Below are 17,264 nucleotides of genomic sequence, written 5' to 3'. Positions count from 1 at the left end.
GAATTACATTTAGCTGAAAGTTCAGCAAGGTTAAACTGCCCACGGGAGTTAAGTCGTAAGCCAAGGCTATTTGACTTCACAGCTGAATAGGGACAGTACCTTTAGCTTGAATCAGGCTGACAACAAATCCACTTGACACAAACAACCCCCCACGTTTAGCCAAATGAAACCACTAGAACCACGTACTGCACATATCTTCGGTTCTGCTTAAGTTTATGGACAGCACACAACAATCTGCCAACATAATTAGCAAGGGTGCACCTATTGACAGAACTGACACCAGCAGAGGACATACAACAACAGTCACACTACCTTAAGAACTAAAGATACCATGGGATTTGCAAGGTAAAGGCAGTCAAAGCAACAGGCATATGACTGAAGTCCTTAAATGCCTAAGATTAACCTATATTACATTTCCCACAACACGACTTACACATTTTATTATGAGTCATGAAAGTGAACCTCCAAGAGAACAATTTCACTTTTTTTAACCGCAAGGGAGCTAATGTACATAAAAATTATTCATAATTTTCAGAAAAATAGCAGTTTGCTTGTTTACAAACAATTAACTTCACAAATAAACTAGTAAAAACATATAAAGAGCTAGAATCTCAAAATACAGATTATTACAAACCAGGTCCTTACTTTGGAACAAACCAGTTCTAAATGTTAGTTTGCAGTTCAGAAGACAATTCAGAACAATAATCTCTAGTGATGATGTATATTTTAACCATTATGGAATTACTAGGAGCAAATGGGTATAAAAGTATTTCTTAACCCCCACATCAGGGATTACATCATTAAAACTACTGATCGCCAAAAAAGAAATCACCATCTTTAGCTACGCTGGATTTTCAGTCTGAAGATAGCATGACATAGCAGTGCCTTTCAAATCAGAGTGCTCAATTTGAGAGCAGAAATAAATCCTACCATAATATGGATGGATGCTTCAAGAGCCCAGATCTTTTTAAACAATCAACCATCTCACCCATCAGACTAACTGTATAAGTACACTTATGCCATGTCTGTGAAAATAAATGTGGGCCAACAACCCATTACTTGGAGCACCTATTCCCAATACACAAATAAGTATTACTACAGCACAAAGGTCAGTCCTGGTTATTACCACAGTACAGAGAAATTGACAGAAAGGCACTGCCTCTCAGATGGCACACTACAATTAATTTGCACAGAAAGAATAACAAGGCTTATTCAGGGCAAGCTTATCTCATTAGATAAATGGAACTCCTTGCCCCTGGTTCTAGATAAGCATCCGTTTTTCCAATTAAATACGTATGAAAAATGCCCTGACATCAATCATGTATAGAGAAGCACAGCGTAACATGCTATTTATAACTACTGCTGATGGGTGGGTCATAATAACAAACATTGCACGCACATTACATACATCAACATATATAAACATACATACAGCACTACCAAATGGTTTAAGGATACCAGTGTGTGCCTGCCTTTTGCAAGAATGTAATGCCATGTTAGACATCCATGATCTATTCTGCATTAACTTAATGATGTACATGGTCTTGGAGCTATGGGGTACCTTATTCACAGGGATGTGGAATTCCTATTGCCCGACACCTGGGACATATCGTTTGGGGTCAAGGGCAAGTTTTCATGTTTATTTTGTCCTTTGGACAAGTAGGCCCAGGGGCCTGCAGCACAAATCCTTTGGCTGCCAGTTTAGAGAGAAGGGAACTGTCTACAGTTGAGGTAATATGAGTGTCCATATGTTGATGTTGTTCGAAATTGTATTTATGGTTCATTAATAAAAAGCCTTAATTATTAGGGTGAGTGGTGTAAATAAGGTCACAATGCACTACTGACAGTGGTTCCAGGAAAAAAATAAAGAAAAAAAAACTGTTAAAAGAGTGTACACACATTTTGAAAAGTTTAACAATATGAGCCTAAGTATAATGCTCCCAGAATGCTCTCCGATTAGATGCAAATGTTTGCAGAAGCTTTCTTTACTTTCAAAATAGAAATGGTGGGGAAAAAATGCAAGTAGTTAAAAAAAACATTTCACTACTGTGAAATTTTAGGTGCTATTTCTTTGAAGCGTCATTTAATAAAATGTATTGATGCATGCTAGTATTTTCAAATAATAGTCCTAATGGAAAATCAGTATAGCCATTTTCCACAAGATTATGGGAAGCATGAAAATTAACAAGCACTGGCAAAGCTAACTGATCCGACATTTTTTGTGAGTGTTTTGGTTTCATTAACGGGTGTCTTGTTTTGACATGGCTTTTGTACCACTTTATTGTTGTGGGAGCTGCCATGCCCTCACCATTGTAACAAACACTAACAAAAAGAAAACCCTCCAGACTCACTCAGAGTAGGTGCTGTTCTGGGGTGGCTCCCTGGAGGGGGGGCCTCGGGCCTTTGTTACACCACTGGTGTGGCAATGTGTGCTTTTTGAGACCAAAACCTTTTGTTTTCCTTTTTGCTTGTGTTTGTTACTGCCATAATTTGTCGTTGCACTACATGGCACCAAAGGGACAAGTAGAAGTTTTTTTTTAGAGGACAAATAGATTTCAGAAGCAACCTGTTCCATGGACAAGTGGATATTTAAAAAAATTCCACACCCCTGTATCCACATCCTTGGATCTGTGATTGTGGCATACCACACCGTCAAATTTCCCTAGTACATTTTCCTGGGTTCTGCAACCAAGCTCCACAGTGCATCTATCCATACCACTGCACCTGTCCTACAATTATAGCAGCTCTCAAGTACACATATGTTTTACCTGTCCCAAGCACAAAACCTAACCTTAGCTGATCCTATGCTTCTCACAAGCTCAGGGCTATACCTGAAACACACCACTCCTCACTGAGCATAACAATCTGTCTATAAATACTGGTCCTTTGTCTAAAAATTGGCTCAGTTAGTTAAATGCTCACCACTATCACCGGCTGTGAACTACATCACCCAGTTAAAATTTTAGCAAGCACAAGTCAGCAGTCTATGCTTGCAGAGTTCTGCAAATTGAGTACTATTAAATAAAATAACTCTACCAGTTACATAAACAACAAGTTATTACGTATACAACCCAATGCTGTACTAGGTCATAAATCCACTGTTGTGGCAATCTTCAAACCGGCAAAGTCATTTAGCTGTATCTTAGGGCCAGATGTAGCAAAGTAAAATTTTGCGAGTTGCAAATTGCGAGTCATACCGACTCGCAATTTGCAACTCGCAAAATGTTATGCAGAAAGGGGTCTCAGACACCTTCTGCGACTCGCTATGGGGTCGCAAAGACCCACCTCATGAATATTAATCAGGTGGGTCGCATTTTGCGACCCCATAGCGAGTCCATGCACTCACATGGATGGTGGCCTGCTGGAGACAGCAGACCTCCATGTCTGTGACTGCTTTTTTAATAAAGCAGTTTTTTTTTTCTTTTTGCAGCCCTTTTTCCTAAAAGGAACACGAGTTGCAAAAAGAAAAACTTCAGAAACCATTTGGTTTCGTTTTTTTCGGCATTCACAAAGGGGAAGGGGTCCAATGGGGACCCCTTCCCTTTTGCGAATGAGTTACAACCCACTTCAAGTGGGTGGTAACTGAGAGTTGGTTTGCGGTCACAAAACAACTCAGCATGGCGATGCGGTCGCAAATAGGAAGGGAACACCCCTTCCTATTTGCGAGTCGCATCCCCAAATCGCATTAGGCTGTTTGCATGGCGCAAACTGTGTTTTTTGCAGTTTGCGACATGCAAACAGCTACCTACATCTGGCCCGAAGTTCCCTGTAGTACATACTACATTTTCTGGTGCAATATCTGTGCTGTACCAGTCTAATGCATTCGCTCACTGCTGCACCGGATTTTAAAGTTGTAACTAATGTCCTTAGGTGGTGACTGTTAGCACGGCTGACCTTAATAAGTAAGCTTACAAAGGGACGCGAATAGGTTGATGAACCTTTTGACTCGCAATTAAGATATTCTTACCATAGCTCCAGTACATAATCAATACACAGTTATCAATAAAGGCAGTAATAGTCACGCACCATGACCTTTCAGTCATGAATAACCACACCTCTTAGTAAAAGTTTAGAATGTTTATTTCCCTATATTAACAATGGTAAGGTCATGCAAATTAATCTAAATATAAAATGAAACACATACAAAGACAACACTGGCTGTCCAAAGCTGTGGAAGAAACGTAATCTAATGAAAGCTTGAACAACAACACATTATAAGGTTATGGTGCAAATCAGTAACAAAGTCAACTGTGTCAATGTGATAACATACATGAAATTTAGCAGAGAAATTAATCAAGTATTAGTCCCTGTTATCACAAGTCAATTGTGAGAATCCTTAACAAGCATCAGATTAGCGTCAGCATGTTAGGCTTCATGCAAACAATTTAGTAACACAAACATCTAACTATGGCTCTATCAAAACAGCGCCTTTGGTACCTAGAAAGAAAAGGCAAATATGCATAATAATCACAGTTAGGTTATATCTAGCCTCAAGGTGGATCAGCAAAGTAGAATCAGTCTTCGTCCTCAGGACAGCAGTCAATCAGCAAGGCTTCAGCATCAAAGGTCAGGAAAGGGCAAAGTCTTTAAGCACTTCTCTCGTCAAGATGCACAAGAAATGATTGACCTTTCGGCCAGCAAGAAAATGGGCAATGGGCAGAATGACTGTCTTCTCTCTGTGTACTCTTCTTAAGTCAAAACTGCTAAAACTACCCCCCCCCCCAAATCCCTACTGGTTAATTGTATGTTCACACTTTCTCCAATAAATCTAAAATCAAAAATCTATAAATTCTAATATTACTCCGTTCACATGTCGTTGATTGGTTGGTCTTGCAATGTTCTCATCATCCGGCTTGTCAGGTGACAATATTGTTGCTACTTCTACTCTAGCCAGTATCTTCATAGTTCTTGTCCTGGGAAAGTCAGTCTTACACACATTACACATAAAATGTTGCATTAGTAAGAGTATCATCTCCTAGCAGTCAGTTCACACGAGAAGCTTCTGTTATGAGCACATTTAAAGAACACAATAGAAATTCACAGTTTAACTCACTTGGACAGCCATTTTATTAAACGCTAAGAAATACAGCTTTTACATGTGGACTGGCAAGTAGGCCAAGACATTCGCTAAGTTAAGGCAAACAATTAATAAAGCTGAAGTCATAACCCTCAATATGACATATTACTGCATTAGTCTAACATATATTCAATATTTCATAAATATTTAATCAATGATTAGTACATTTCATTAACATTGGTGGCCATTCTTTGTAATCCCATTTTCAAATGTGTGCATTATTTTTCTGCGTCATTTTATGTTCTACATAGACTTATTTATTCAGAATACATAAACACTCATTAATAAACACTGGTGCATCAGATTTTAAAGTTGTAACCAATGTCCTTAGGTGGTGACCACAGTGGGGTACTTTCTTTTTGGCTTAGCCAGCACTGCTGTGTCTGCAATCGTCCACGCACTGAGCCAGTATACATACCTGTCCTGTTATTACAGTAAATAAATGATCTCGCTTCCGTACCTGACCTAGGCTCGATGTCACACCTACACTGCTCTTGTACTCCGATAGCTTTACCTATGTTCCTCGTAGCTAAGATCATAGTACACTCCATATTTATGGCACGGCGCTAGCGGCATTTAATATACTCATCGCAACTGAACCTTCTCCTGGACACCAAATACATCCCCAAACCTACACTTACAACTAGTGTTTGTGGCTTTCAGCCGCGGACGGGGGCTGCCTTGTTGCTCGGAGAACGGGAACCCCGGGGTCGGTTCATCTTCCTCTAGGGGAAGACATCAGCAGCGAAGCCAGTCCCCCGCCCCAGACAATCAGCGGCTTCAGGGGTGACTGGGCAAGCACGGCCCAGGATGAGCGCCTGCGCCACCGGGGGAAAGGAGCGTGGGCCGTGGGCATTTAGCCCGGAGCACCTCACCCCTCCCTCGGCTCACCAGGCATCGACGGCGGCGGCAAAAACAGCAGTGCCTGGCCACGGGCCCCTGTGTGAAGCCAGCGAGCACCACCAGGCAGAAGCAGCCTATCGCCGAGCTACAGCTTCTCTTCCCTTCAGGCTGCCCAAGTACTTCAGCAACGCTAGGTTTACCAATCCATCAGCCGAACCAACGTTTCCATACACAACTTCCGAAATCGGACTCAGGTGAGATGTAAAATGTCAGCCATGTTGAAGTGGAGAATGTTGCAGGTGAATTGGTCAAGTAAAACATTACATTAAAAAAAAAATCATTTTGAAAACAGTTCTAGAGTTGTTTTAATCGAATTGCTGTTTCTACGTAAAGTACTTTAAAATATGAGTATTTGGCAACTGTACAATTTCAAGTAATTGTAACTTCGAAAGGAAGGAAACCAGGGTAACAATTTAGAATGGAACACGAAATGTCACTTTTAGAATCAGGCTAACTTTTTTTGCTACATGAATACTTTATGTAGGAAGATGCAGAACAAGACCTTACAACCGTCTACTTCCTTTGATTCAGTGAATATTCAACAGCCTGTTTTGCGCCTAGCTATAAAATGGTTACTATTATTCTATGTCAGGACCGGAGGCTTCGGATTATGCTTCTCCTTCTTTACTTCTTATTATTTTCAACATACTGCAGCCAATAAAAATGTAACTTTTATAAAAACCATAAATCCCAAAATGCACCCAGTTAGTCAGTCAAATAACTTTATTCGGCAAATGCCATAAAAGTACATACAAAGACACATATTCAAAACTGTAAATAATATAAAACACAAAAACCGTAAAAACAATTCATAAAAACACCATGTAAACATCGGAGTTAAAAAACCCTTAACATGTAACAAATAAGTATACTAAAACATAATTAAGAATCGCTAAAACAAAATTTACAGATATTATCTCAAAATAGAAAGCTCTCACAAACATATAGAGATTAAAATGGAGTAGACCTTTTCCTAATACTTAGAGAAGCTGTAACAAAATTTAGTACGTGGTGACAAGTTTGGATATCTGTCAATCTCTGAAAATAGAAGAGAGCTTCCTTATAATGGATAGGTCTAAGATGACATAAAATAGGTAAAATAAAAGCCTTTCTAGGAGCAGCATATAGAGAACAAAAGAGAAAAAAATGTGTGGTACTCTGCTTTGATTTAGAATCACAGGGGCCGGGTGGTAAATCCTTTTTCCAGAAACATGGTTTGGGAAAGGCTACCTTAAAATGAATCAAATTAAATAAAAAAAATGTTAAAAGAGAGGTTATTTTAGAACTTGAAAACCAGATCAAATAAGGTTCAAGACATGAAACAGTTACAATCCGGATATAGGGATCAAAAGTTTTGAGTTTCAGGGAGCTATAACATCTCAACTCTAATATGTGCTCAAAATAAGTTGACTTCAAGACAGACCTAGAGTTTGTAGTTAACAATTGGGGTTCTTCAAACATATATCTGATCCCTAGCTTCTCAAAGGAGTTTTGCAGGAACACAAGCCAGGGAATCCTGTTTGAGTTGTCCAATTGGAAGCAATCAGAAATGCAGTCTTGAATAAGCTTTGCCGCAGGGTTCAACCAGCATCTGATCCAGAGCAGTAAAGGAGTGATAGAAACCCTGTCCTCCAAAAAACACTGGCCAGTTTCCTCATGACTGATGATGTTTGCTATACATTTTGGAACCGTCAGTAGTCTACGCAGGAATTTATTTTCAGCACTTTGGAGAAAGGGTATTTTGTTGTAGCTCCAAACTTCTGCCCCGTATAGGACTGCTGCGGCACACTTGGAGTTATAAAGTGTTTTCATCTGTGCGAGGGGTCTGTGACCTAATTTACTAGTAAAGCGAAAGATCGCTTCATTATTCCTTATCAGCTGTTGGAACTTGAAATTGATATGAGTCAAAATGCACCCATGACATCAGCTCTTCTGCACCAATCACAACACACTAATCCGTATAAAGCAGCGAGGAACCATAAACCGTCCTCTTTCTTTGCTGCTCGCATGACAGATAAGGGCCTTTTCATTAACGTTTCCTTAATGTTGGTTGTTTCTTTATTTCACACTATTCGGCGATACTGCCTCGCTGGGTGGCGCGGTGAAGCGAGTATCCTTACAACGCTGCCCACGCTCACCCACTGCTTCAGCAGCATTGCTTGGGGCACCAGGCCGGGTGCAAGGAGGCGGAGGGATGGTGTGCTACGGTGCGAGGACAGCTTGTCCTCTTTCTGGCTCGCTGCCCGCGCACAGGCACAAAGCGCTGCTGGTCTGTTTCACTGTCAGAAAGTGACAGAGAGCCCACGCCTCGACTCAGCAGACTTAGAGTCGGCTCCCGTTAACAAACAACGGTCGAGCAGAGCGTCTCTCCTACGCCCGTTAGGCTGGGCTGCATTTTGGATATTACAGGCTCTCTCCTGAGGGGTTTTCAAACCAGCACATACTGATCAATATCAAGTTTGCCAACAAACTTATCCTCTGGTAATTTTCAAGCCTCCTGAGCGGCATATTGATTATGGGCACCCCCCCTCTTTTGATGTATACATCTCTACTTACAGATTTAGTACAGACTACCAAGTCCATACCACCATAGCCTCTGTGTTGCGAACTTGCAGATCATGGCAGATAGACAGATCTCCGACGAGACAGCTCTCTACCAAGAGCAGGAATACCTTCTTTTGGCTGAAGACTTTGTCCATGCTCTGAATGCTTCAGTGGCCCAGTCAGTCAACAGGGCCCTTGCAGTGGCGCTGCAGCCAATTGCTAGGCAATTAAAAAGATGTGCACTAACGGTCCCGCCCTATGGCCAGCCTACCCCAGGGCCCTCCGCTCCCCAGACAGACAACCAGGCTCCCCGCCCCACGACTTGGCCCCACGCAGCCCCTTTGGCCCGACTGTCCCAGACTATGGTCATGGACCACGAGTACTCAGCACAGCCCTCCACCAGCACCCAGGTTATGTCCCTTCCTTCACCTGACATTCTGTCAGATGAGTCTCTTTCTCCACATACCGAATCAGACAATGATTCTCCACAGCCAAAATGACAACAACGTTCCCCTGATGGCCCCACTCTAGCTTTCGAGGCCTCGGAGACCTATTCCCTTCTTAACTTTGATCCTGAGGCAATAGTGCACCCTAGATCCTCAGACTGGACACCCCTTCCAGCGGTCACAGACTATGTACAGTCATGATTAGGAAAACCACTAGACAAAGAGGTGCGGAACCGACTTAGGTCCGAGTGTCCCCGCCCAGATATTCCAAACAAGGTAGCCCTTACCCCCGAATTGGACCCCAATTTGGCCATCTTCACTAAAAGGTCCTCAAAAGACCCAAAAAAGGGTATCGACAGGTCCCGGAAAATGTGTTAGGACAAAGTTCTCGATATGACTGACCCCCTCTGTAAAATCTTAGATCTGGCTGTGGCAGCAAAAGAATCTGGCTCTAGCAGTGATCCGGATATCTTAGAAGGATGGGCTCAACGGGCTTTATGTATGCTCGGAAATGCAAATTGCACGCTCTCCATAGAGAGAAGGAAGTCCATATTGATGCGCATAGATCCCAAGTTAACAGAACTAGCCACAGCAGAACCAGGTCCTCTGGTGGATGGTCTCCTGTTTGGGGACAAGTTCGTTAAGGATCTTGGGAAGTTCGTTCACACCTTCACAGCGTTAGATAAAGCCCAGAATTCTCTCAACAAAGTGTTCAAACAGCGCATTTTTACCAGGGACGGCACAAATCGAGGGCATCTGTCTGGCCGCACCATCTCCCGCAGCTCTCTCACAAACTACAGTTCATTGAGAAGAGGCTACGCAACCCAGACCAGGGACACCTTCTATCCTGCGAGGGCACTATCAGGACATGCCAGCTTCAGTCGCGGCTCCTGTCCCCAGTACAACGCCAACTTTAGCGCCACCTCTCAAGGTAAGGCTGATATCACCATTGGCAGTAGTCTTGGGGGGGGGCAGGACCAGGCAGTTCTTCCACAATTGGGGTCTGTTAACTTCCGATCACTGGGTTCTGGAGACGATCACAGGGTTTTATCTATAATTTTTTGGGGAACCACACCAAACAGTCATTCCACAGCTGATTCATTTTTCACCTCTCGACCACAACTTTAGCCAGCAAGCGGCAGACCAACTGTTAAGCAAAGGTGCGATCGCCCCTTGCCGGATTGATCCATCGGGTTTTTGCAGCAATATATTTACAGTGAGCAATAAGAGAGGGGGTTCCCAACTGGTGATAAATCTGAAAGATTTCAACAGTTGGATTATTTATCGGCACTTCAAAATGGAGGGGATACATTTACTCAGAGACACAATCAGGGAAGGGGACTGGATGGTCTACATGGATCTCAAGGATGCCTATTTATCAATCCCAATATTTCACCCACACAGGAAATACTTACAGTTTCAGTGGGACAACCAATTGTTTAATTTCAAGGTCCTTCCCTTCGGCCTTTCTTCGGCGCCCTGGTGCTTCACCAAGGTCATGCGTCCGGTAGTAGAGAAACTTCAATCCAGAGGGATTCAAATGATAGTCTATCTCGACGACATTCTTCTCATGGCGCAGGACATTCAGGGGGTCATTCTGACCCCGGCGGTAATTACCGCCATGGCGGAGGTTGGCGGTAGCACCGCCAACAGGCCGGCGGTGCTCCGACGGGCATTCTGACCGCGGCGGTACAGCTGCGGCCAGAAGCGGAAAGCCGGCGGTGTACCGCCGACTTTCCGCTGCCCGTCAGAATCCTCCATGGCGGCGGAGCGCGCTCCGCCGCCATGGGGATTCTGACACCCCCTACCGCCATCCTGTTCATGGCGGTTCTCCCGCCAGGAACAGGATGGCGGTAGGGGGTGCCACGGGGCCCCTGGGGGCCCCTGCCGTGCCCATGCCAATGGCATGGGCACGACAGGGGCCCCCGTAAGAGGGCCCCACAAAGTATTTCAGTGTCTGCCTAGCAGACACTGAAATACGCGACGGGTGCAACTGCACCCGTCGCACCTTCCCACTCCGCCGGCTCAATTCTGAGCCGGCATCCTAGTGGGAAGGTTGATTTGCCCTGGGCTGGCGGGCGGAGTTTTGGCGGCCGCCCGCCAGCCCAGGGCAAATCTCAGAATCACCGCCGCGGTCTTTTGACCGCGGTGCGGTGTTCTGACGGCGGTACCTTGGCGGACGGCCTCCGCCGTCCGCCTAGGTCAGAATGACCCCCTCAGTCCCTTATGCAGCACCTCGAATGGACCATTCAACTTCTACAGAATTTAGGTTTCCTGATCAATGCCACCAAATCCAAACTGACACCTTCTCATCAAATGGAGTTCCTGTGATTCCAGATAGACTCTACCACCTCCCTTCTGTCCCTTCCAGTCCAGAAATTAAACGTAATCCAGAAGGAGATACGGTTAGTCCTTCACAAAGACAGGATTTCCCTCAGGATTTTAGCCAGAATAGTGTAATTACTAGTGCCCTCGAATCAGGCGATATTTCCAACCCCCTTACACTACAGGGCTCTTCAGCGTCTCAAGATCCACCACCTTCAAAAGGGCCTAAGTTACGCAGAGCTCATAGATCTCACTCCAGAGACACGCAATGAGTTGCAGTGGTGGCTGGATTACATGGTGGCCTGGAACGGCAGAGCCATTTTTGGATCTCCCCCGGATGTTGTCTTAGAATCAGACTCCAGCAGGTGGGGCTGGGTTGCTCGATGCAGCACCATCTCCACCGCGGTCGATGGTCTCGCAAAGAATTCTCTCACATCAAATAGACCAGTTGTAGGAGGCTGGCCTGGCTTATAGTGGGTACCTGATGGTACTTACACCTTGTGCCAGGTCCAGTTGTCCCTTATTAGTAGATTAGTAGTGTTCTAGCAGCTTAGGCTGATAGAGGTAGCTATAGCAGAGCAGCTTAGGCTGAACTAGGAGACATGCAAAGCTCCTACTATACCACTTATATCATATAGGTACTATATCATAAGAAAGACAAAACCTTTACTAAGGTACTTTATTTTATTGACAATGTGCCAAAAATATCTCAGAGGATATACTCCCTTAGGAGGTAAGTAAAATACACAAAATATACAAACCAAAATCAGGTAGGTAAAACAGTCAGAAAGTCGTGCAAACACTGCAGAACACAATAGGATGCAATAGGCCTAAGGGCAACGCAAACCATTTACTAAGAAAGTAGAATGCGAACCACGAATGGACCCCTAGGCTAGTGTAGTGTGTAGAGGGTCGCTGGGAGTGTAAGAAAACACTAAGGGTGTCCAAGATACCCCACCCCAAGACCCTGGAAAGTAGGAGTAAAGTACTACTATTTCCCCAGAAACACACTAAAGTCATGATAGGGGATTTTGCAAAGACCACAACAGACTACAACACACTGAAGACGGATTCCTACCTGCAAAGGAAGGGGACCAGGTCCAAGAGTCGTGGAAGTGTCCAGGGGGGGCAGGAGCTCACTAAACCCCGGATGAAGGTGCAAAATGTCTGCCTCCAGATGGAAGGAGCTGAAGATTCTGCAACAACAAAAGGTGCTAGGAACTTCTCCTTCGTGCAGAAGATGTCCTAGTGCTGGAGGATGCAGAGTTGTTTCCATGGTAAAATACCGCTAACAAGCCTTGCTAGCTGCAAGAGTCACGGTTGAAGAAAAAGGGTGCTGCCCGGGCCCAGGAAGGACCAGTAGGTCGTCACCTAGGAGAGGAAACAGAGGGGGGTCTCAGCGACGTAGAGAGCCCACGCACAAGAAGGTAGCACCCGCAGAAGTTGTTGAACATGGGTTCAAGAAGTCTGAACACAGCGGTCATCTCAACACTGCAAAAGAGGGTCCCACGACACCGGAGATCAACTCAGGGAGGTTAGCATCGCAGGACAGAGTGCTGGGGATCTAGGCTTGGCTGTGCGTTTTGGCGAAATGTGCACAGAAGCCCTTGTAGCTGCAGTTCACACGGTGCACAGGATTACTGTCTGGAGAGGGGAGGCAAGGACTTACCTCCTCCAAATTTGGACAGTTGGACCACTGGACAGTCTGGGTCACTTGGGTCCACCACCTTTGTTCCAGGGGCCACGCTTGTCAGGGTGAGAGGGGTCCCAGAGTACCGGTGACGCTGAAGTTTGGTGCCTGCTGAAGCAGGGGGAAGATTCCGTCGACCCACAGGAGATTTCTTCGTGGCTTCCAGTGCAGAATGAAGGCAGGCAGCCCCCAAATCATGCAAATCATGCACCACCAGGAAACAGTTGAGGAAGCTGGCAAGATTAGGCGCTACAATGTCGCTGGTAGTCTTCTTTCTACTTTGTTGCAGTTTTGCAGGCGTCCTGGAGCAGTCAGCGGTTGATCATTGGCAGAAGTCAAAGAGAGAGGTGCAGAGGAACTCTGGTGAATTCTTGCAAGTCGTTATCTGAGGAAAAGCCCACTGGAGAGACCCTAAATAGCCCTCAGAGGAGGATTGGCCACCTAGTCAGGTAAGCACCTATCAGGAGGGGTCTCTGACGTCACCTGCTGGCACTGGCCACTCAGAGGCCTCCAGAGTGCCCTCAACCCGTGGACCCAAGATGACAGAGGTCCGGGACACACTGGAGGAGCTCTGGGCACCACCCCTGGGATGGTGATGGACAGGGGAGTGGTCACTCCCCTTTCCTTTGTCCAGTTTTGTGCCAGAGCAGGGACTGGGGGTTCCCTAAACCGGTGTAGGCTGGCTTATGCAAGGAGGGCACCATCTGTGCCCTTCAAAGCATTTCCAGAGGCTGGGAGAGGTTACCCCTCCCCAGCCTTTAACACCTATTTCCAAAGGGAGAGGGTGCAACACCCTCTCTCAGAGGAAATTCTTTGTTCTGCCTTCCTGGTACTGGGCTTCCCAGACCCCAGGAGGGCAGAACCCTGTCTGTGGGGTGGCAGCAGCGGTAGCTGCAGAGAAAACCCCAGAGAGCTAGTTTGGCACTACCCGGGGTCCATAGTGGAGCCCCGGGGATGCATGGAATTGGCACCCCAATACCAGATTTGGCATGGGGGGACAATTCCATGATTTTAGACATGTTACATGGCCATATTTGGAGTTACCATTGTGAAGCTACATATAGTTCTTGACCTATATGTAGTGCACACGTGTAATGGTGTCCCCACACTCACAAAATCCGGGGAAATGGCCCTGAACTATGTGGGGGCACTTTTGCTAGTGCAAGGGTGCCCTCACACTTAGTAACTTTGCACCTAACCTTCAGCAAGTGAAGGTTAGACCTATAGGTGACTTATAAGTTACTAAAGTGCAGTGAAAATGGCTGTGAAATAATGTGTGCGTTATTTCACTCAGGCTGCAGTGGCAGTCCTGTGTAAAGGTTTGTCTGAGCTTCCTATGGGTGGCAAAAGAAATGATGCAGCCCATAGGGATGTCCTGGAACCCCAATACCCTGGGCACCTAGGTACCATATACTACTTTCCTACACCGGTTCTTTTCTTGGAGACCGGATCCCATAGCCATAGCCTCGGACGCGTTCCTATAACAATGGACAGGTCCGCTCCTCTATGCCTTTACCTCATTCATAATGCCTCCGAGAGTGGCATCTCAGGTTCTACAACACTGAACGGAATTGATTCTGGTCTCATCTGTTTGGAGAGCACAGGCTTGGTTTCCTCTTCTGTTAGAACTATCCCGAGATCTTCCGGTGCGGATCCTGACCAGTCCCAATCTTTTTTTGGACCCGTCAGGACAACCTCATCCTCTCATTGTGCAGAACAAGTTACAGCTCATGTATATGTAATGGCAACTTCCCATTTTCTCTGAGTAAGGCAGATAAGCAGCCAGCTCAGAGTGAAACAGCATGTATCATTTCTAACTTTGGAGTGGAGACGCAAGGAAGACTTGAGACTTATCATTTTCTCACACAACTTCCAGTCTTCTTTTTTGAGACTACCATGAACGAGTTACTCAAAATTATATTTCTGAGGCATATTCTGTCTCCTTTCTACATTCATGGCACTTTCCAGACTGCACCTTCGCTTTGAGCCTTGAAAAAGTTACTTGTTGTGACAAAACACTTGTTGGCTTGCTTATGCAACAATGTTCATCCAACTGAGTACGATGGCTGTGGTTAAGGAATGTTAAGGACTGATTTAGCTATGTACTTTTTGAGTGCGGCAGTGGCTGTAATTAATAAGTTACAGCTCATGGCCTGGCGCATTTCAGGCAATGCTGGTGTTTGCTGAGCCTTTCAGAGAGAGCTGTTTCATTCATCGCAGCCTCCTGGGCAGACTCCACTCATAAGCGATATCTATCCACCTGGCGTAGATGGGTGGGTTGGTGCAACTCATGGGACCTGGATCCCTTGGGGGGCCCCATTACATATATAATCAATTTCTTGGCTTAATTGGCTTCAGAAGGCCTGAGTTACTTTTCAGTCAATAACCATAGATCAGCCTTTTCAGCTGGACATACGTCTATAGAGGGGAAATCAGTAGAGGAACATCCAATGGTGAGTAGAGTAATGAGGGGTATTCGATTGGCCAATCCTCCACAACCCAAGTATGCGTATTTATGGGATGTGTATATCATGCTAAAATTTTTGGAGAGATGGCCATGCAATGCAGATCTATCCAGATAACAATTGTCAGCAAAACTAACCATTTTACTGTGCCTCCTCTCCTGCAGGAGAGTTTCGGACGTTCACGCCCTGGATATTGCAGGTAGAGTATATTCTCCTGACGGTGTTACTTTTTCCATATCCCAGAGAACAGAAACCTTTTCCAGGCAAGTAACCTATCCTAGATTCCCAGAAAATTCTAAACTATGTATTGTACAATGTTTAAGAGAATATGAAGATCAAACCAGGGAATTTCGTCAATCTCCTGGTGTCAACTACTGATTGCTCTGCAGAGGCCTTTTTTAACCCCATGTCTTCAGCTACGTTGGTGTGCTGGGGGAAGTTGATTCTGTCGGAAGCAGGTATAGATACATCCGGATTCCGGGACCACTCTGTGAGAGGGGCAATGGCCTCAAAATCTTATTCTCTTGGGTCTCAACTACAAGACATAATGAGGGCAGCAGATTGGTCGTCAGACTCTACTTTTAAGAAATATTGTTATAACCCATTCTGGATGTGGCTTCCATTGATATAAACTAGCATAATCCGAAGTCTCCGGTCCTGACATAGAATACAAAATGTTCTAGCATACGCGCCAAGAATTTTCAATTCTATTAAGGACACGGAGGCGAGGATTATCCTACCCTAATAGTAATCATGCCCGTCCCTTGTTCAGTACACATAGAACTACCATTTGCTTGCGCCTTGAATTCAGAGTGTTAATTTTAAGTATATGCTTTGACAATTGCATCAGATGTGTTTGGTTACATTGAATACGAATAAGATTGTCTATGTTCGATTCATAACGGATTGTTGTAGGATGAATTTTGTACACAACAGATGATTACAAGTTATCTCTTCTCTTTTGCAGTTACCGATCAGAAGACTGGATAACTGGAAGTCTAAAGACTACAGTGCCGGTACACAGATCTCCTCGTCCTGCTAATTCAAGTGACAGTTCAATTCGATGTATTCCACCCTGCAGAACGTTTTTGTGGGACCTGTTCACTAGTTGATATTCTTGTTTCAGAGCAAAGAACGAGGACGGTTTATGGTTCCTCACTGCTTCATACGGATTAGTGTGTTGTGATTCGTGCAGAAGAGCTGATGTCATGGGGGGCATTTTGGGATTTGTGGTTTTTATAAAAGTTACATTTTTATTTGCTGCTGTAGGTTGAAAATAATAAACAGTAATGAAGAAGAAGCATAATCCTCGCCTCGGTGTCCTTAATAGAATTGAAAATTCTTCACGTGTATGCTAGAAAATTTTATATTCCTAACACTGCGCTGTACCAGGAAGAACGATTGGTATAATTAAGGCACTTTTATTATTCAGGTATGCCACTGTAAACCCAGGACTGCAGCTACCAGAACAATAGTTCGGAAAACTGCATTGTATAATCTGCTGATGCCTGAAATGAGAAACCTGAGAGCTCCACAGTCACCAAAGAGTAAAAAATAAAACAGGCATTTGCAATGCAACAGGTCTCGCATTTGTTTGAGTTATTGGCATTGTAAATTCATAACTGGACTTTTCTTGCTGCTTAAATTGGTCAACCCTGCCTCATGAGTTCGTCTTTTCCTGCCATATAATTCCAGGGGCCCTCCATATAACTAAACCACTTCTTTTTATCTTCTTCCTCCGTCTGCAGCAAAAAACCGAAAATTATGCTATTTAGCATCCTAATTTAAATCTGACATGCTAATTCCAATAGAAT

At 44.6% G+C, this 17,264-nt stretch overlaps 1 protein-coding gene and 1 long non-coding RNA gene across 2 annotated transcripts in view; one reads left to right on the top strand and one right to left on the bottom strand.

Moving 5' to 3' along the window:
- LOC138299967 (5' exonuclease Apollo-like) overlaps positions 1–5,858 on the bottom strand; it is a 137,109-nt gene extending 131,251 nt beyond the window's left edge. Inside the window, exon 1 of the mRNA XM_069238715.1 lies at positions 5,719–5,858. The gene's annotated coding sequence lies outside the window, so the exon portion shown is untranslated. The remainder of the gene's footprint in view (positions 1–5,718) is intronic.
- A 182-nt stretch (positions 5,859–6,040) lies between these two features.
- Positions 6,041–16,756, top strand: LOC138299968 (uncharacterized). The gene is made up of 2 exons (XR_011204861.1): positions 6,041–6,174; positions 16,418–16,756. It is a non-coding gene; the product is annotated as an uncharacterized lncRNA (long non-coding RNA).
- Positions 16,757–17,264: the final 508 nt, after the last annotated feature.

Source organism: Pleurodeles waltl, chromosome 6 (assembly GCF_031143425.1).
Source record: "Pleurodeles waltl isolate 20211129_DDA chromosome 6, aPleWal1.hap1.20221129, whole genome shotgun sequence".
NCBI classification, from domain to species: Eukaryota; Metazoa; Chordata; class Amphibia; order Caudata; family Salamandridae; genus Pleurodeles; species Pleurodeles waltl.
Note: the sequence above shows the minus strand (reverse complement) of the source record. Positions and strands in the feature narration are given on the sequence as shown.